Source organism: Rhinolophus sinicus, linkage group LG04, assembly GCF_036562045.2.
Source record: "Rhinolophus sinicus isolate RSC01 linkage group LG04, ASM3656204v1, whole genome shotgun sequence".
NCBI classification, from domain to species: domain Eukaryota; kingdom Metazoa; phylum Chordata; class Mammalia; order Chiroptera; family Rhinolophidae; genus Rhinolophus; species Rhinolophus sinicus.
Window position 1 is genome coordinate 86975701 of NC_133754.1, and position 20453 is coordinate 86996153.

A 20453-nucleotide genomic window follows, 5' to 3' on the forward strand; every position below is an offset into this window, starting at 1 on the left:
CTTCAGCCTCAAACTTGCTCCTCTGATCTAACAGCACCGTCCGCCGCCGAGAGCGACCCCAGGCGAGACCGAGAAGAGAGAATACTGGTGTGGTGTTAACCCAAAGCAGGGCTCCCGGAGGTTGGCTGAGGCCCTGCGGGTCGAGGCTCCGCTCGCTGTTTGCAGGAGGGAGCCCCAGGGGATCCGCGCGGGGCATGTTGCCGCGCCTGAAACAGGCGTTCCCCTTTCCAGATCATATTCCCCATAAAATCTAAAGCCAGATGCATCGCTCGGGCAAGTTCCCATTTCACCGCAAAAAGCACAGATTTGTTTCCAAACTGGACTCCATATCGAGGTTTCTGGTGCGGGATCCAGTGGCGTGCTCGAGGTTGGGCTTTCGAAGGCACAACGGGCTGCCGGGGCAGATAACATTTAGGCACTGAAGTCTGACCTTAGCCCAGGCAAAACATCATTTGCGAATGCGGAGATTTAAAAAAAAAAAAAAAAGTAGGGTGTGGAATAAAGACAACCACGGGCTTTCAAAGCCGTGTGTGTACTTTTTGTTTAAGTGGGTGGAGGAGAAAAGACCAACTTCATAATTATAGACGCCCAGTTTAGCAAGATAACCTGATGGAACATCTTTTTCACACACACAAAAATAAGTTACAAGGGGAAAAACTTGCAAGAAAATGGGAACAGTGGCCACATATGAAACCCAAGGGTGAGCATAGTGAAAGTAGGTATTTTTATCAGTCTGTTGCGTCAGAACAGCTTTTGCTGAGTACTTTTTAAATAAATAGAAGGCTCTTTCCAAATGAAATAGCCTAACGGTCTACTTCACCTGCAGCATTCCTCTCATCATGGTGTACAGAAATTGGGTGGAATAAGCCGTCTTTTTTACAATTAGAACTTTCTGGTATTTGCAGTTGTGGTGAAGAGGGAAGGAATAAAACCGAACAAAGCTACCCTGGGATTGACTACTGCTTGTTACCGGCAAAATATTAGCAGGAAAAACTGCTTTCCCAGGGTTCGCCTAACCGAACTCAATTTTGCATCTTTTAAAATTACAGCCGTTTTTTAATCCTGGTGGTGAAATAGCCAGCGATACAGAATCTGAACGATGCGAACAAGTACACAATTCCAAGTCTCCCTATTTAAAGAGTGAAAGGACGCAGTGCGAACGCGCTTCTTTAAAGCTAGAGGTGCAGCAGCTGTGGGTGCGCCGTGCATTAGGTGAGAGAAAGCACCCAACTACTCCCACAGAAAACTATGTTCTCACATTCTACTCATTTAGGATCAAATGACTTTTTAAAAACTTGCGCAAAACCACAGATACTGCTACCACAAAGATGCCATTAAACAGAATAAAGTTAGTTGTTTATTAGGGTAAAATAGGGCCTTTCGGGCGTTTGGCTACATAAATATACTGGTGACAGAGCGACCATCTCGCAGGCCAGTCTGGTTCACTGCAGGGGAGGGTGGGGGAAGCAAGGATTCATTTTAGTTGACCAGACTGGGACTGGCTGCCATCCCTGAGGGGTGGTTGTGAGGGTTACCTTCACCTCCTGAAAATTTTCTCATGCCTCCCCTTAACTGAAAAAGTCTGAGGCCTGAGTAAGGCCGTCCACACCGGCCACGCCTCGTCCAAATCTGCGCAGGCCGCCTTTGTCCCTGCCGTGACGACCGCAAGGGAGGAGGGCTAGTGCGAAGGTTGTCACCAGACTTTCCTGAAGTCTGTGTATCGCTTAGAACTCTGGTTTTTGATGGGAGGTGGGGTGCTTATCCAACCTCAGTGGAGCAAAAATCCCAAGGGCCTCTAGTCCCCGGCGGCCTCGGCGCGCCCTCGCCACGCTCTCGCTCACCCGGGCCTCTCCGCTGGGGGCCAACGCTAGCTCTCGCGCCACACTTCTTTGCCTCTGCGTCCCCTCCGCAGGGTCCCAATCAGTCTCGAGTTACAACTCAAGACCCAGGCCAAACTTTCCCTTCTGGGCTGGTATATTATCATACGCGTTCGCTTTTCCCAGGGGGAGGAGGGACGACAGGGCACCTGGCAGTTCCTGGGCGCCCTCCGAGGACTACCCGGACCAGGTTTCGGCACAGCTCGGGAGCCCACCCTCGCCTCCACAGCCCAGACCTTTGCCTCCCACGGCCGCGCTCAGGGAAGCTGCTGCGACTGATGCGCCCCGGGTGCTTTCGTTTTGTTTTCACTCCCTCCTCTCCGCAGCTGGGAAGACTAAGGAAGAAAAAAGTGGGGGTGAAAAGCGTGTGTCCCGACAAAGTGGCGGGGACACCACGGCTCGGCCGGAAGCGGGGCGGGGGGGGGGGTGAGGACGGCTAAGGCTGAGGCCTGGACACCCCTGTTCCTTGCAGGAAGCCCTGGCTTGTTTTCTTCTTGAAAAGAAACGTGCTTTGTAGCTATTGATGCAACAAATTTGGGGGGGGGGGAATGAAATAAGAAAAAAATTGGCGCGGAAACGAATTTGCCTTCTTAGGCGGGCAGTGTCTTCAAAGACACACGAGAAGGCAAAGTAGAAAGGTTGGAAGAGGGGTCGCCGGGACGTTCACTAACTGGAAGGAAACCGAGAGAGAAGGCGCGGGAGCCGAGGAATTAGACCGGCTCCCGCACCGGGCTTTGAGGACCATCCGGTGTGAGGGAGGAACGCGCCGTCCAATTTGCTGCGGGTCCACTCAGCTCCTCGCTTTGGAAACTCAGCAACCACTACCATTGAGCGGCACGTTCGCTTTACTTCCCCTCGCCTCCTTCTTTATTGGAGAGTGAAGCAGACGTGGCTAAACTGATGGGCTCAAAGGCCTAAGGTTTCCCCCTTTAAAAAGTAAAAAAAGGCCCAAACCTGGAAAGGTTTTTCAAACAGAGGCAAACTTATTGCTTCCGGGTGTGGCCCTTGAGAAAGCGTTCTTAGGTTTGCACAAGCCCAGCGCCGGGCCAGGAAGCACGGCTGGGGGGCGCGGGCCGGTGCAGAGTCCCGCCCCCCTTACCCGGCCTGCACTTGAGCTCAAACGAGGGTGAGAGCAAGGGAACAGTCTCTCCAAACCCCGTATAAAATAACATAGTCCTTCCAGACTGTTTACCGCACTGTCCAGCTGCCCGGAAAGGTCCGACGCGCTTCCTGCACTCGCCCAGCTCAGCTGGCCTTTACCCCCACCCGAGATCTGATGGGCTAAATTATTTCATTCCGACTCTGGAAAGTTCAACTGCGATCTAAATAAATCACTTAAGGGGAAAGACCCGAAGCTGCGAAGGTAAATAACATTCATAATAGCTCCTTGCACTTGGTTTGGTTATAAGGCCTTCCTCTCTTACTTATCGCCCTCCTTGTTTACATCGAGCTCAGGAACTGAGGCTTTAGGCCGGCAGGGAGCTCAGTTTCACTTCGGGGGTATGGCGGGGCCTATCATTTCGTCATCGGATTTTGAAGGAAAGTTCTCATGTTTTTGTCAGATCTAACTTCCAGTAACTCCTCAAACACTTAATTCCCGCCACTGCGGCTCAGGTCTGCAAACTCTTTGGTCCCTAGCGGTCCGAGAAGCGGTAAGTGAACTCGCGCAACGCCTTGCTGCACCTGTGGAGGAGGGAGAGCGTCTCCGCGGCGCGTCTTGGAACGCCCTCACCGCGCTTCCCGCGCTCGGAGGGCCAGCCACCCGGCTGCTGCAAGCCACCCCCGCATCCCCAGTCCCCCGCCCTCACCCAATCGTGCGGGGGCTGGGGGAGGGGGGGACTACGGGCATCCCAACTCCTGGGAAAGCGGCCGCGCCAGGGACAAGTCCGGCCCCTAGCTCCCAGGCGAGGCCCGAACGCGCTCTCACTCCGCGACCAGGGCGGTGGCGCTCCCGAAGCGGGAGAGAAGGAAGAGGGCGGAAGCGCTGAACAGTAGCGAGCACACCCACGAGCCGCGGACCCAGGGGTCCCTGCCGGTTGGCTAGGGCGAGGGTGCCCACGCTCTGCGCGACGCCAGGGCCGTGGCTGGAACCCACGAGCTGGGTGCATGGCTGAACGAGACAGCTGCCGCCGACACGGAGCCTGGCGGGCTGCGCAGAGCCCCGGGGAGCTCGTTTTCCCGGGCGGGCACGTGACGGGGTTGGCAGCGCTCATGCCGGGCTTGGAGGAGGGGGAAGCGGCGATCAAGAGGCCGGGGCGGGCGGGCGACTAGCGCGCTGTATACTTAGGTCGTGTGCTGGGGCTTTTCTCTCCCTGGAGCCGGCGGGGGGAGGGGAGGGGCCACCGCTCCGCCTTCTCCTTTTCGCAATGTTGACGCAATCTATAAATAGTGGAACAAAAGGACCAACTTCCTCGGAGCTTTGCTGAAACTGCACAAAAAATCGAGCTGGGGGGTTCCCTGATCCCTGACGATGGGGCGGGGAGAGCGGCGCCGGGGGAGGGGGCGGGCGCGGCGGCGCGGGCCCTGCCGAGGGGGGACACCTGGCTGAGGCACAGCTGCCGCCGCGCCGCGCGAACCCAGGGCTCCGGTCCCTGCACGGGCTCGAGAGCTCGCCCTGACCAGGGGTCTTCCTCCTCCGCCGTTGACAGGTCAGTCTGTGCCGCCGCTTTCTACACTGGGTTTTCTTTTCCCTCCCCCAAGCCTCTACTTTTAGAAGAGAATTGAGGGGGAAAATAGAACGCGGTGCAACAGTGACAGCCATCAAATCTGCAGCCCCAGGAGTCCACGCGGGGTGGTCGAGGGGGTTCAAGGAGACGGTCTGCGCCTGGCCCCCTATGGTACGGCCAGTGCCCGCGCCGCGGCTGGAGACGAAGCCAGGCAGAACTAGCGTGCACCGCCCAGGCGGCAGGGAGAGCGGAGGCGGGAGCACCGTGGAGGCGCGGGCCGCCAGGCTAGGGTAGAGGGCGGGTCCCCGGCTATCGCTCCCGCCTGGGGGCCGACCCCCGATGGAGACGGACCAGGGACAGGAGGCGGCTTGAGCGCGCCTGGCCCCCTCGGAGCTCGGACCTGGCATCTCCGCCTCGTCCTAAGGCTGCTGTGGCACAGCTGAGCCTGAAAGCGCTGTCGCCGCACGTCGCCGAGCACCCTGGCTAAGGTGCCCACACACTCAACGCGCCGGGATTTGGAGAACTAGGTGGAGACAGGGGACACGCTCCTCCAGGAACCCGGGACCTGAGCGCGAGCGCCTGCCGCGCCGCCGTGGCGGTTACACAGGGCGCGGGGGAGGGGGCGGAGCTGGCGCTGTTGACAGCAGTGCTGGAGCTGGGAGGGCGAAAGTTGGAGAGAAGGGGCGGGGGAGAGGTAGGAGTTGGGGTTGGGGTTGGGGGAGGGAGCGCGCTTGCGGGATTCGGTGAGGGGGGGCTGGGTCACGTGATGGGCAGACGCCCCCGCTACAGGCTGACAGTAGCGGTGACGTCACCGTCCCCTGACTGCAGGGGGTGGCACTTCCGCTCCCTCCCCCATCTCTGCTCTACTGCCCCCGGTACTCTCGATGCAGCCATTTCGAAGTGTGGGAGTGGACGGAGGGTAGATAGGGGTTTTCCTAACGGCCCTTGCCCCTGGATGCTTCCCCAGCTGCCAGGAGTCCGGGGTCTGGGACCAGAGCAGGAGCCGCGGCCCCCTGCTCGTGATGAGCCCCATTGTGTGAGCGGGTGGTGCTGGGCTAAGGCTGGTGCCGGCCCCCCTGTGGCTCCCATCTCAGGAGGGGGCGGGGACAGCCCCTGAGCAGTCAAGGCCAAGTCCGGCTGCGTCCCAAGAGCGGTATGCCGCCGTAGGTCCTGCACTCCTGACTCCTGGCTAGGAATCGGCGGCCTTGCTCGCGTTCCCCGGGCGCCGGGTGGTCGGGCACCCGCTCAGAGGAGCGGGCCTACGGTCCAGCGCCGCGGGTATGTGGTAGGAGTCTGTCACCACTCCAGGGGATGCGATTCCAGCAGCCCTTATAAGCTATTTGGGGAAACTTGGGGTTTTGGTGACTCAGAGCGGTGAGCGCTATTTATAAGTTGATGCGTTACTAGCAGGGAAATACACTTCGCTCAGATCTGCCGGCCCAAGGAGGGCAAAGGGCTGCGTTAAATGCAAAAATTAAAATAACTTTTTTGAAAGGGAAAAGGTTTGACTGTTAGAACCTGTGCTGTAAGACATTAGCAAGTTTCACGAGCAGAACACAGTTCATCTCAAAAAGTTGGAACATTTTCAGGAGTAGATGGAGAATTTTACGGACACATCATGATGGTTGACTGTCATTTTGGGGTGGTGTTGCATCAACCAGGAACAGTAATTCAGATGAATGACCCAGCAATCCTCTGAGTAGATTGCAGAATATCAGAACTGCCTTGTTTATTATAAGATTTGTTAAATACATAACACCATTTGATGGGTAGGTCTAAAATAAAGGAAAACTGGATGATGTTGAAAATTCCTATACAGTATTGTGTAAGAGGAAGGTGTATGTGGGGATTTATCAAAAATCTGCTGGCAACTATAAATCACACGTTTACCACCTAATTTCTCCCTCCCAAGAAAGCACTACAAAAATGTTACAGCGAGAGGTTCTTTTACAGTGTATAAGTGCTGAATAATTATCAGTCATTGCTTGTTTTACCAGCTTTACTTTATGGTTTTCTTTTCTCCCATCCCCACCCCAATGTGGAAACCCAGGAGGTACCTGCTAAGAGAAAGAGCCATTGCTAGGCTGGCTTCAGGGAGACAAGAGTTCACAGCCACTTGTCTAGCCTGCACAGCTTTCTGTAGGTAGTGTGACCTGAGGTGTTTCTTGAAAGATGGTGGTTTCCTGGATGGCAAAAGTTAGGCTAAGTAAGAAGAAAGGAAAGAGCTTCCCAAGCTGAGAAGCAAATCAGCATGTACAAAGTCCTGCTGTGCACATCTAAGATAACTATGGGTGGTATGTGAAAGGAGTGAAAAGGGGTAGGAAAGGAAGCTGGAAGGATAGGGATGGCCAGGTCACACAGGGCTTTGTAGTCTGTGCTCAGGGGTTTGGGCTTTAGTCTGAGACCTACAAGTTGTTAGCCTTTTGGGGTACACATACCCTTTTGAGAAATTATGGAAAGTAATGTGGTCTCCAGAAAAAAAAAAGTACCTATAGATCCACACTACAATTTTGCGTATAATTTTAAAGGATCTACTCTGCTTTTTGAATGAATAACTATTAGGCCTCAGGACTAATACCTACATAGGAAGAGGAGAACCATGTAAAGATTGTTTAATGGAAAGGCAGGGACAGATGTGAAAAAATTACAGGTCTTTGAAAAGATTATACTGGTGGGGTCCTGTAGATGGAAGAATTGAGTAGGACCACTGCTGTGTACCTAGAGAGAGTGGGGATAGAGAGAAGAGGGGTTCAAGAAAAGCAAAAAGAGTCAGTGGACTGGGAAACTGATTGGCTGTGTGGGGCAAGGGCAAGGGATCCCCAGATTTCTGGTCTAGGGTGTGGACTGGGCAGAGTGGGCCTCAGATCCTGGAGGAAGAACTATGTTTTGTCTCTGGAATTTGTCCCTGTGGAGATATCAGGGAACTATCCCAGGAGAGTCAGAAGGTCTGGCTCTTTGGGGTCATTAAAATGTAGGTAGTAGCTAAAGCCAAAGGCATAGATAAGTGGACCAGAAAGTGTGTTAAGTGAGAAGGATTCTGAGAAGGGAACCCTGGGGACTGGCCACCTTTAGGGAAAGGGGAGGAGCCAGAGGAACCTTGGAAGGCAGTGATGAGTGACTAAAGACAGAATGGTGTCCCTAGTTTATAACTCTGATTAGTAAATCCCGCTTGAGAAGGAATGAAAATATGTTGCTGGTTTGGTCCATTTATAAGATTGAAAAGGCTGTGTATTCTTTCAGTGAAAAAGCACCTTTCAGAAGATTCTAGCTCAGAAGGGAAATAAGGGCAGGAGAGGATTAAATCTTGCTTTCCCATCATTTTTTGAAGGAGAAATGGAGGGAATCAAGCTTTCTCTTTTCCCTCCTCAGTCACTAAGCCTTCAAGGAAAAGGAGTTTGGACAGACTGGGTCCTCACGATGGTGTTTTCTGTTCCTAATGGCAGTTCAAAAACCACACTTACTAACAGTACTAGGAGATGCTAAGATTTCAGTCTGGCTAAGGAAACAAAAAGTGGAGGGAAAAGTTTTTTCTTTTGCTTCCTCCATCTCCTACTTGTTACAGCTAACCTGAGCTAGAGATTTACTGGAAGCAGGGACTCAAGTACATAACAAACCACTCCAGAACTTAGCGGTTTCAAACAACAACATTACTTTACTCATGAATGTGCAATTTGGGTAGGGCTCTGTAGGGACAGCTTGTTTCTAATCCACTTGGCGTCAGCTGGGGCAGCTCATAGGCTGGAGGCTTGCATCATTGGAAGGCTTCTTCACTTGCACATCTAGCGATTAGGACTGACTGAAGGCTGGGACCTTAGCTGGGGCAGTCAGCCAGGACACCTACACTTGGCCTGTCCTTGTGCTCTGGGCTTCCTCACAGCAGGGTTGCTGGGTTCCAGGGTCCCAACACTAAGAGCCAAATGAAGCTGTATCACCTTTTATGACCTGACCTAATCTTAGAAGTCATGCAGCATTATTTCCATCAGATTCTGTTCATTAGAGGCAAATCATTCATGCCATATATATTCTAGAAAGGGGAATTAGACTACCTTTAAAGGGAGGAGTGTTCAAAGAATCTGCAATGCATTTAAAATCGCCACACATATTAACTTCAATTTATAAATAATATGTATATTAAAAAATGTTTCAATGTAAGAAATCAAATAAACATCTTCTTTTTGATAGGATGAAATATAAAAACCCAAACATTTCATTGTTACAGCAAAGCTAATCCTGAGCCAATCTGAGTAGGCATTTTGTCTCATAATTTTCCCTTCTGTGAGACGATTCCCTCCCCTGTAGGGCAGGCCTCCTGAACACAGACACCTTTCTCTCCTAAGCTGGGTAGGAACCCCACAGTGGCTGTACCTCCAGGGCAATGATCCAGTCCTAAAAGCTTTTTCTGTTCCCTCCTTGAATTGTTCCTGACTTTGGACCTCACAAGGTCATTGTCACGAGGCCATCACTGACATGCCCTTATTTCTCAAAGTTAATAAGCAAAATGCTATAGAAATTATTCTAGTAAGTACTTTTATAATAAATTCATATTACATAATTAAAACAAAATGACATTTCTAAAAATGAACTATTATGTTTTTAGATGTCAGGATCTTGACTTGGGACTTGCTTATTCATAAAACTTAGTAATTGCAAAAGGATGATTGACATTTTAGGTATTTTATAAGAATTTGCATGTTTCCTTGAAGGTGATATAACACTTGATTACTATACGGTTTAAATGACTCTTCTCTCACTTTTACAGTGTACATTGCATTATTTTTCTTTAAAACCAGTACAGTTATTTAGTTGGCAAAGGGGCTCAAGAGTTCTCTCCCTCAGGAACTCAAAATGCTACCTTTCCTTGGGTAACCAAGATTAAATAATCTTTTCTTATAACCTAGTTTCTTTTTAAATTCTCCTAAAGCTGATATAATTTATATATCTTTGATGTTCTCTCAGAAACACTTCCTTTGTGACTTAGAGATAGAAATAGTGCTTAGGCCATTTTAATAATTCATACTCTCCTAAAGGCTGTCTAATACCTCTATATTTTGGTGATTTTGCATAATTATTTATAGTTACATTGAGTCAAAATCACACTGTCAATTCATACTATAGAATATAGGTTTTAAAATAAGTACATCTAGATAATGATAAGTACATCTAGGTAAGTGTACATTTATGAACACTTTGTTCTTTGTATTAATGGTTTTTGAAGTAGATTGCTTTTAAAAAACATGAAATTAATTAAGTATATCTTTGTTTTTAAAGTTCCTTGTTAACAATGACTTAAAAAAATGACACTGTTCACATTAAACAGACTGTTATAAGGCTGAACCTGTTCCTGATTCTTTGTGACTTCACAGCTACCATGGAGGCAGCCCAAAGGAGCTTAAGTAAACACTTTTAAATTACGTAATGCAGTTCTGAAGGAGGAACAACCCCAACTAAACTGTGTCACATAGTTTATAGATTCTGTTTTTCTGTATGCCAGAATGCTTATTACCCTATCTATAGAATGACTTCAGAGTAATGATAACATAAAAGAAAACTGGAAGCTAGCCAGCCAGTCTGGTTCTAGGCACGTTGGTGAAGGCAGGGCTGAGGAAATTATTTCAAAGTAGTTATCTAGTGAACTTTTTCGTAACATTATAAACTAAGCATTTAGAAGCATTTTAGAAAGTGCTATAGTGACAATGGCACATTAAGTAATAAAGTCAATATTTCAATAAAGACAAATTCAATAAACAAAATGATATTGCTAGCTGATAGTAATAATGCTTTGTCTACTATGTTAAGAACTAAGTACAATCTTACTTTTCATTAAGTAAAATAACTTGGATCCTTCTTTATGTTAGTTTTCTTCACCTTTCTATGTGTTCAAAATGTAATGTATTTTAAAATAAATATTGCCATAGCCAATAAAAAGTACATTTCTTCAACATGTGGGCAAGGCTCTATGTTAAGCATCATGGAGAAGACAGAAAATTTTTAGTCCTTGAGGTAATAGTTATTAATACGATTATGTGCGCAAAAATATAACTTTACCAAGTTGAATTACAGAAAGAGTCTCCCATGCAGATTGATAAAGATTGAAAATAAGTGCTAACAACTAGTGTTGCTAAGAGTGCAATGAAATTTACAATCTCATCTCTTACTATATTACCTTTCAGGGGTCTAAAAAGATGTTCAAATCTTTGATACAGTAGTTGTACTTCCAGGAACCAATCCTAAAGAAATAATCGAATATGAAGTCAAATGAGTAACCGGAAGTTGGTGAGAGATGAGACTAGAGAATTGGATAGGGCAGGTGACAAAAGGAGTTGTAGGCCCTGCTGAGGAGTGTGGATTTTGTTCTAAATACGATGAGAAGCAGAGAAATGGTATATGCCTTAGAGGAGTCACTCTGGCTGCTGCTAAGTATTTCAATAGCAATAAATTGAGTATAATAGTCCTCCCTTATCTGTGGGGGATACGTTCCAAGAACCCCAGTGGATGCCTGAAATTACAGGTAGTACCGATCCCTATGTATGCTATGTTTTTCCTATACATACATACCTATGGCAAAGTTGAATTTATAAATTAGGCACAGTAAGCGATTAACAATAACTAATAAAATAGAACAATTATACTGTAATAAGAGTTACGTGAATGTGGTCTCCTTCAATATATTTTATTGTACTGTACCACCATACCTGTGATGATGTGAGATGATACAATGCCTGTGTGATAAGACGAAGTGAGGTGAATGTGACGTAGGCATTGTGACACAGCATTAGGCTCCTACCCTGTTTCTCCAAAAATAAGACCAAGCCAGACAATCAGCTCTAATGCGTCTTTTGGAGCAAAAATTAATATAAGACCCGCTCTTATTTACTATAATATAAGCCTGGGTCTTATATAACATAAGACCGGATCTTATATTAATTTTTGCTCCAAAGGACGCATTAGAGTTGATTGTCCAGCTAGGTCTTATTTTTGGGGAAACACAATATAAGGGTTACTTGGACACAAGCACTTGATACCCCGACAGTTGGTCTGATCAACAAGACGGCTCCTAGGTGACTAATAGAGTGGATATGCTAGACAAAGGGATGATTCATGTTATGGGCAGGATGGCGCAAGATTTCATCACACTACTCAGAACGTCACGCAACTTAAAATTTATGAATAGTTTATTTTTGGAATTTTCCATTTAATATTTTCAGACCACAGTTGTCTGTTGGTAACTCAAATCACGGAAAGCAAAACTGCAGATAAGGAGGGACTACTGTATAAAGAATTGGTCAAATAGGTGTTGTAGACCTGAAAAAGGAAAAAGGGAATACTGAGATAACAGAATAACTTCAGGAAGGATCCACGACTCCTAGTACTGGAAAAACACAGGGAAGACCTGAAGTTATTAGAACCCAGAAGCTATGAGGAAAGACTCAGCAGAGCTGGAACCCTGTCCTCGGAAGAGGGGGTGATGCCCATTTGCTGCTGGTACCTGAGAGTGTATGTTATGGCTGGTTATAGGAAAATAAAAAACAGTTGATATTTGGAGCTAACTGCTGCTGTCAGGGTGAAGGTCCATAACTGGGGCAATGCTGACGGGTGCAGACAACCAACAAGGAGCAGTTCTTGTTCCCTCTTCTTGACTCTATAGATATTTTTCTCTAATGCCCCTTATTGACGTATTGTAGCAGGGATTCAGCTGTCAAAGTAGAAATGTAGTTTGCACAGTCCCGGTCCCAGCCTCACAAAGCAGAGTATGGAAGGGTTTATTGCTAAGAGATAACAGCTTAATAACTGTCACAAAGAGAAATTAAGGATGATTTCTAGGTTTTTGCCTTAAGCAACTGGATGAAAATAATGCAATTTACTGACATGGAAGCAACTTAGGGTGGGGAGAAGTAAATTGGAGAAGAAAATTAAAGAGATTTGTTTTGAGGTCCTTATTGGAGATCTAAGTATAGTTCCTGGGCAAAAGGTTGGATGGATTGAAGTTCAAAAAGTTTGGAGTTCAAAAGAGATATCGGATAGAATACAAATTTAAGAGCCCTGATAACATAGACAATATTTATAACCAGAAAAAAAAAAAGGATGAGATGACCTAGGGGGAAATGAATGTTGATGGAGAAGAAGAAAAGAGAGTGAGAAATGTGCCTGGGGGTCCCAAACATTTAGGAAGAGGAAAAGGATCTGGCAAGAAAGTAATCATGATCTCAACAAGAACAGTTTAGGTAGAGCTGTGGGGACAATAATTCTAATTGGAATGGGTTGAAGAAATAATGTAAAGTAGAAGTGGAGACTACAAGTACAGATAGTCTTTGAAAAGTCTTATTATAAATGGGAGCAGAAAAATGGGCTCCTACTCATCATGTAAGTAGAGGGGGCTGTGGGGTCTAGGGTAATGATATTTTTAGGATGGGAGATATTACAGTATGTTTATTGATTGGAATAATCCAGTAGAGAGGGAGAAATAGAGGGTACGGGAAATGGAGGGGATAAGCACACAATCCTTGACTATATAAGACAAGATAAGATGGGGCACAAGTAGAGGGGCTTGCCTTAAATAAGAGCAGTGATAGTTGATCCTTTATAAAGGAAGAGAGAGTATATGAGAGTAGAGATGAGAGGTTGGTAGATATAGTGTGGGAAACATGAGTTTCTCTTGTGACAGCTTCTATGTATCAATGAAACAAAAGTTTGAAGTGAGGAGCAGGGAGATGTGGGAGATTTAGGAGACATAATCATCTTGAAGAACAGTCAAATGAGTTGACTAGGGGAATGTGCTGGGATTGCCAGTCTTTCCTTTTGGTGAGAATGCAATGTCCACCTATGTCTATCTCATTTCTTGCTGTCTCATATTTATTTGTTTTGAAATAATAGTATTACTGTGGCCTTCATTGGCTTAGTTTGTGGACATTATCTGGCTACTTCTAGTAATGCTGTTAAAGGAGTTTTTATTGTTGTTTTGCCCATTTTGTAAAGTATTTAGGGAGGAAGATTTTGTGGTCTTCACTCCCCATCTTTATCCAAAAGTCTAGAATAATGTTTTTAAATAGACTGTACTTCATATTTTTTCAATTTAGCCTATATATAGGAATATAACAGATAAGAATTCATAGTAATATTATATATTATTATAATAGCCACCATTTACTGTGCTAGGCACTTTACAAACATGATCTATAAAGCTCATAACAACCGTACAAAGTTAAGTATTGGTTCCAGTTACTTCCACAAGAAACCTTTTTTACTGGTGATGTCAGATCACTGAATATTACCTGAAGCTCACATCTGGCTAAAATAAACAAGGTAAGAACAAATTTTTCTCTTTTGTGTTTGTAAAAAATTAGCTCTTAAGAGACTTCTTTTTGAAGTACAAAATAATAGTTTGCAAAATTGCACTAAACAAACTAATGACAATTTTATAGACAGCTTTTTGATATCATACCATCATTAAACTCTTATTGGGAGAGTTACTAACTGACAGATTTAAGGAAATTGGTAAATTAATTGAGGTGTCCCCTCTAACCATCTCCATCATCAACCATCAACAAACACGCTGGAGCCCACCATATCAATTAGTAAATTATACTAAAGCATTATAATTTTATAAGTTATAGTATATGTATCAGTGTTTGTTTGGAAACTCCATTATTTGTATTTAAATAATATAAATTTTTTTTGGTCAACAACATTTATTCTCATGTGATGATACTGAAAACATCATTGGGACATAAATACATATTGATGACAAGTAATGGATTTCTTTTTCTGATCATAAAAGTAGCACATGTAAGTAAAAAAATTTTTGAAAATACATTAAGAAAATATTTTTTAAATAACAATAGGAAAAAATAACCAATAATTCCTTTATTTAGAGACAAATGACTATTGCAGTTCACATATTTCCCTGCAGTTTTTTAAACTTATGAAGTTTAAACTGTTTGCTTGAGTACACTGCCTTTTTTCATAACAATTTATCGAAATTTTTCCTCAAGTTATCTAAAACTCTTCAAAAACATTTTCAATGACTGCATAATGTTCCTTGTATGGAGTACTATTTCCTTTAGTGGTCATTTAAGCTGTTTTCCTTACTTTCTTATAAATGATGTTGCTATGAACTTTTTTATGCATGAATCCGTTTTAACATTTCAGATTATTTCCTAAATTAGTATAAATTCCTAGAAATGGTCTATAAGGCCAACATTTTAAAGCTTCATCTGGCAAAATTTTACTGTAAATAGTATCTTTTAATTCTCTACATACTTTTACATTGCAGATAAATCTAAGGAGAAAAATTTGTGTACACTACCTTTTAAAACAGATTATTATTTAAATTTAAGCTCAGTGTTTTTGTTTTATTTTTGTTTTAATATCCTACCTGTAAGGAAAAAAATCTCTTTAAAATATTATTTACTTTTTTTTGTCAGATTTGAAACTTAGATTTACTTGGAGGATATAGTTTAAAGGTATACTTAATTTCAGCCGAATGCTTCTATTTTTCAAGCTACCACTATCTCTTTGTTCCTATTTCCAAACATGTTCACCCAATAGTGGAGCCTCCTGACTCATCGTCAGTTTAATCTCACGTGGGCACCACTAATTCATGGTGTAAGTGTACACATTCATCTGTGGATGGAAATATAAATAAAATTACAGGCCCAGGTCATTCCAAAACTTGGCAAATTTGGCACAAGAATTTTAAGAGTGCCTAAATTAATATTATAGAACAGTTCAATTGTGCTAGACTGAAATGAGTATATGAAGAATCCACTCAATTCTAAAATTTAGAATGGTGATAGAATCAAAACTTGGGAAAATTTCCAGAAGAAATCTAGTCAGAGTATGAGGTGTGATCAAAAGAGAGATGGTGAATATGTACCAGAATTTATTCAAGGCATTTTCTGTTGCTGGATATGGGTTGTTTCTAATCTTGTTATTATAACACAATGTCACAGTGAATACTTTTGCACACAAGTTATTGTACACGTACAGTTGACTGTAGAATAAATGTCCAGATGTAGGATTGCTGGATTAAAGGGTCAGTGCATTTTCATTTTGGGGAGATTAGAGTCCCTTCAATAGGGGTTTACCAATCTGATCACCAACCAGTCATTTATGAGGTTGAGGCACTGTCCCATTGAGTGGGAGTGCAGTGGGGATCACGACAACAGAAACTCAGCTCCTGTGGAATGTACATTCCAGTCCTGGCAGCCTGATGACCTGCAAGTGCAAATACAAAGACAATTGTAAATTGTGATTAAATGCTTTGAAGACAAAAAAAAAAAAGATACGATGAATGTTTAAAAACTTTACAATAAAAGACACATTGCCATTAATCCCCCTCAAAATACTCCCCTTTGCTTCGAATATACTTTTCCCATAATTCTTGCCACTTTCTGAAGCAGTTCTGGAAGTCCTCTTTTGTGAGTGTCTTTAGTTACGCTGTCGAGGCTGCCTCAGTGTCCTGAGTCATTTTGACTTTGGGGAAGAGCCAGAAGTCACATGGTGCCAAATCCAGTGAATAAGGTGACGAGGACACACTGTAATGTTTTTATTTGACATAAATTGCTGTACCAGAAGCGATGTGTGACACAGAGTGTCATCATGATGGAGGATGATTCACGGCATACTCTAAAACACGACTTCTCTCAACCATAGCTCACACCGACTGACTACACAGAATAAGTTGAAATCTGTCACACACCATTAGTAAGGTTCGCCACGCCGCTTCCCATATTGAAGATCCCTGCCTATCCGTTAGATGGCACTCAGCAGCAGTGTTCACCATATTTTTTTATCACACCTCGTAAATAAAGGATTACTGCATTTTAGTAGTAGCTATCATTTATTAATTCACACACCTATTGAACTTATTGAAATATTTATTAAACATCTTTTATGTGTCAAACACTTACTAAGCACTGGAGTCAACAACAAAAAAGATACAGGCCTGCCCTCCTGGAAGATACATTCTAGTGGAAGAGAATGTCAAAAGCAGATGAATAAATAAACAAAAGTTATAAATTGTAATCTAGTTACTTCCATTACTCAATATTATTTGAGACAAAGAAATGATTTGAGTTCTCCCCCCAAAATTTTAAAGTTGTACTGAGTAAACAAAAAAGTTAAAGATTTAGAATTATTAGGAAATATAGCTGATCTCCATGGATATTGTGTGACTCATTATCATCATTCACTTGTGCCCTGTACCCACCTCCTCCAAAATAAAAAGGATAGACTAGGATAAAGGTAATACTGTTTGGCCTAACCTTCAGTACTCCCTTATCCCTGGTTTCCCTTTCTACTGTTTCAGTTACCAGGGGTCAACCATGGTCCAAAAATACTAAAAGGAAAATTCCAGAAATATTTCATACGTTTTAAATTGCACGCCACTCTGAGTAGCATAATAAAATCTCGTGCCTTACAGCTCCATCCCACCTGGGATGTGAATCATCCCTTTCTCCAGCGTTTCTACATGTATATGCTACAGGCTCGTTAGGTTAGTCACTTAGTAGCCATCTCAATTATCAGATGAACTGTTATGGTATGGCAGTGCTTGTGTTCAAGTAACCCTTATTTTACTTACTGTTGGTCCCTAAGCACAAGAGTGGTGATACTGGCAATTTGGATGGGCAAAAGAGAAGCCATAACATGCTTCCTTGAAGTGAAAGGTATGCATGTGTAGGAAAAAACATAGTATGTATAGGGTTCGGTACAATCGAAGGTTTCAGGCATCTGCTGGGGGTCTTGGAAGGTATCCTTGTGGATAAGGGGAAACTACTGTAATCTAGTCTGACCCAACCTCAAATGTAGCATGTTGTAGTAGAAGGTACAATATGCCAAATTTCGGGAGTCAGGAAACCCAGGTTTCAGCAAGTGGCATTGCTGGGATTGAGACCTTAGGTGAGACATTTAATTTTCCACAGTGTCAGTTTCCTTTGAAAAATGGTAGATTTTAACTAAGTGATCTCTAAAATGCCTTCAAGCTTTAAAATTCACTGTCTATGCATCTCTCCTCAAAACATTTCTTCCATTATGCTTCTACTTATACTGGGAGTGGGGAGGAAGTGGTATAAGTAAGAGTACAGATTCCTGTTTGATAGGAATCAAGGATTTATAGTCTATAATGACCATTTTCTGATATTATTGAATATTTTGAAAACATATTTTTAATATCTGCATATAATTCCAACATATGGATACACCAAAATTTATCCATATATTAATTTTAAATATATGGATAAAAATTTACAACTACAATTTTTGCAGTTGTAATATTTTAGAATCTATATTTGTCTACTAGAACTTAAAATACCATTGCGGGCTTTCTCTTCTGTCTTGTTCCTTGTGCGGGGGGGGGGGGGGAAGTTACCATAATTCTTTCCTCTTATCTACTGCAGCCTACACATGGCTTTCTCTTACCATAAAAACTCCACTTTGGACAATACTATAGAACCTGTCCTTTCTCCTTTCTAAAAGTGTCATCCCTGAGTGAGGGCCATATTTCTGCAGCTCTCTTGCAGCAAAAGAATGTGAATTAAAGCCAATTCCATGCCTGCATCAAGTCTGGATAATGTATATTTTAGTTTTAACCAGAGTTGAAATTCATGAGATCAAAACTCAGACAAATAGGTAAAGATTCATTTCTGTCAACTATACCCAAAATGGGATTTAGCACTAAGCAATATATATATATTTTGCCATGATCCTGAACTTGCTAAAGAATTAACTTTATTACATTGAAACATTAGAGCATAAGTATATAATTAAGAGAAGTAAAAACTTAAAGTTTTAACTGCTAAATTCAGTGAACAACTACATAAACTCCTATTTAGTTTTTTTTACTTTTTTTGGTAATATGGTATATTATTTCAATAGATATCACATTCTGCATTAGCTTTGACACTCCACCCACCAGGTAAAGAAATCAAAGAGGTGACACACTGCTTTAAAATTATTCTAAAAAATATCCTGAATGAGTTAAAATTTTTTTCAATTTAATAGTTTTGGGGAGAAGAGTAGAACCTCTATTATGCCTCTTTGATTGTGAATTGTAACTTAACTATCTTTAAAACAACAAACAAACTTCAAGTTACTATTAAACACCTCTATAGTATCAATTTGGAATCTGAAGGAACACATTAACAGTTATTTCTACCAATAGCTATGGACTTTGTAGTCACTGATAGAATTTTAGTGAAGGGATCTTTGAGGTCATATAATCCAACTCTCATTTACACATGAGGAAAAGTAAAGCCCAGAAAAGTTCTTATTACTCATAGCAGTAAGTCTGGCAGGGAAAGGGGGCGGTTCTCCTAACACTATCTTTTGGCCTAATGCATGTCAGAGGGTCATAGTTTATAAGAGTATGTAGCTAACACAGTTGAACAAGTCTAAGAATGATGTCTGATTTGATCCCTTAATATTCTTGTTGGATGATCCATTCCATCTTAATCTATTACCACAGACACAACCGGGCCTTTACACAAGTGGATGCTCCTATGCAATAAAACCCAAGAGAGAAGTTGGAATTAGTTTGGTGGAGCTACATCATTGCACAATTCCTACGGGGAAACCTTTATGCCTATCCATATGTATACATACCTGGAGCCTCTTAATTTTGCTTCAGGAAATGCCATTTACATGCATTATGATGTAAATGGTGTCCCCTGTAGTTATTCATCATAGGGACTCTGTAAATATAAGTATTGTATATTGAATTAATTAGGGTAGGTTAATTGCCATAACAGATCAATCCCAAAATGTGTAACAACTCAAATTTGTTTCTTGCTAAAATAAACAAGTAATTTAATACCGTGTTTCCCCGAAAATAAGACCTAACTGGAAAATAAGCCCTAGTGTGATTTTTCAGGATGACATCCCCTGAACATAAGCCCTAATGCGTCTTTTGGAACAAAACTTAATATAAGACCCAGTCTTATTTTCCAGGAAACACAGTATTTAGTTTCCAAGGTCTTTCAGAACCTAGTCTTTTAGTATCAAACTCCAAGGTCTCCCTGGGGGTCTTCTCTATTTCAGTCTGTAAGAAGGAGAGTTTTTTAGGTGAGGAGACTCAAAGTAGTACATATAACTTCCATTCTCATTCCACTGCCCGTAACTTAGTCACATGCCCACACCTAACTTCAAGGGAGTCTGGGAATAAGTTTATCTATATGGACAAGGAGTGAGAACATGGAATTTGATGTCTATCTAGCAGTCTTATTTCACTTAGGTACTCTCTCTCTACACACACATAAATTCTGCAGTGGTCACCAAAAGATAAATTAACTAACATAATTATGCTTCAAATAGAACAATAGTGAAAGAAAGGGGCATTTAAGAATTGTATTCACTTCTACCCTTTCTCTCCTCCAGGCAGAATTGTTAACAATAATTAACAATTATTAAATGCATAACAATAGTAAACTGAAACCTCAAAATGAGAAAAAAGTAAAATTTTGCAAGCATTACCTTTACATATACATATACATACATATATATACATATGTGTGTGTGTGTGTGTGTGTATATATATATATATATACCTTTACATATAAACAAACACACTCACACACACACACATACACGAGGGGTTTGGCTCAGTTTTCTTATTCCATTAACTAGTCAGATTCAGAACTAAGAGGTGTGGTTGCTTGTTTTAGGGCACAAAGCCATCAAGCTCCCTTTTAACTACATTATTAATAAATGATGTTTGGAAAATATTTAGCTTTTTACACAAGATAGCAATCCCACAAATGAAGGAGACGGTAAGTTTAGTGTTTTTTTTTCCTTTGGATAAGTTTTCATTGTAATCTTCAAACTGTTCTCAATTACTCTGTTTTTAATAGAAGTCCTGCATGGTTGCACTTCTGAAATCATAAACAGGAAATGTGATATATAAATGTCAGTAAAACTA

General features: G+C 42.8%; 1 long non-coding RNA gene across 9 annotated transcripts in view; it reads left to right on the top strand.

The window, feature by feature from the left end:
* Nucleotides 1–2974: 2974 nt before the first annotated feature.
* The window catches only part of LOC109456057 (uncharacterized), an 84042-nt gene continuing 66563 nt past the window's right edge, over nucleotides 2975–20453 (top strand). For 2 of the 9 annotated variants that reach the window (XR_012495570.1, XR_012495574.1), the window contains exon 1: nucleotides 4267–4525. This is a non-coding gene — a long non-coding RNA (uncharacterized LOC109456057). Of the gene's footprint in view, nucleotides 3241–4265; nucleotides 4526–20453 lie in introns of those variants that run through there. The other 7 variants (XR_012495579.1, XR_012495575.1, XR_012495573.1 and 4 more) reach the window with 7 other exon arrangements.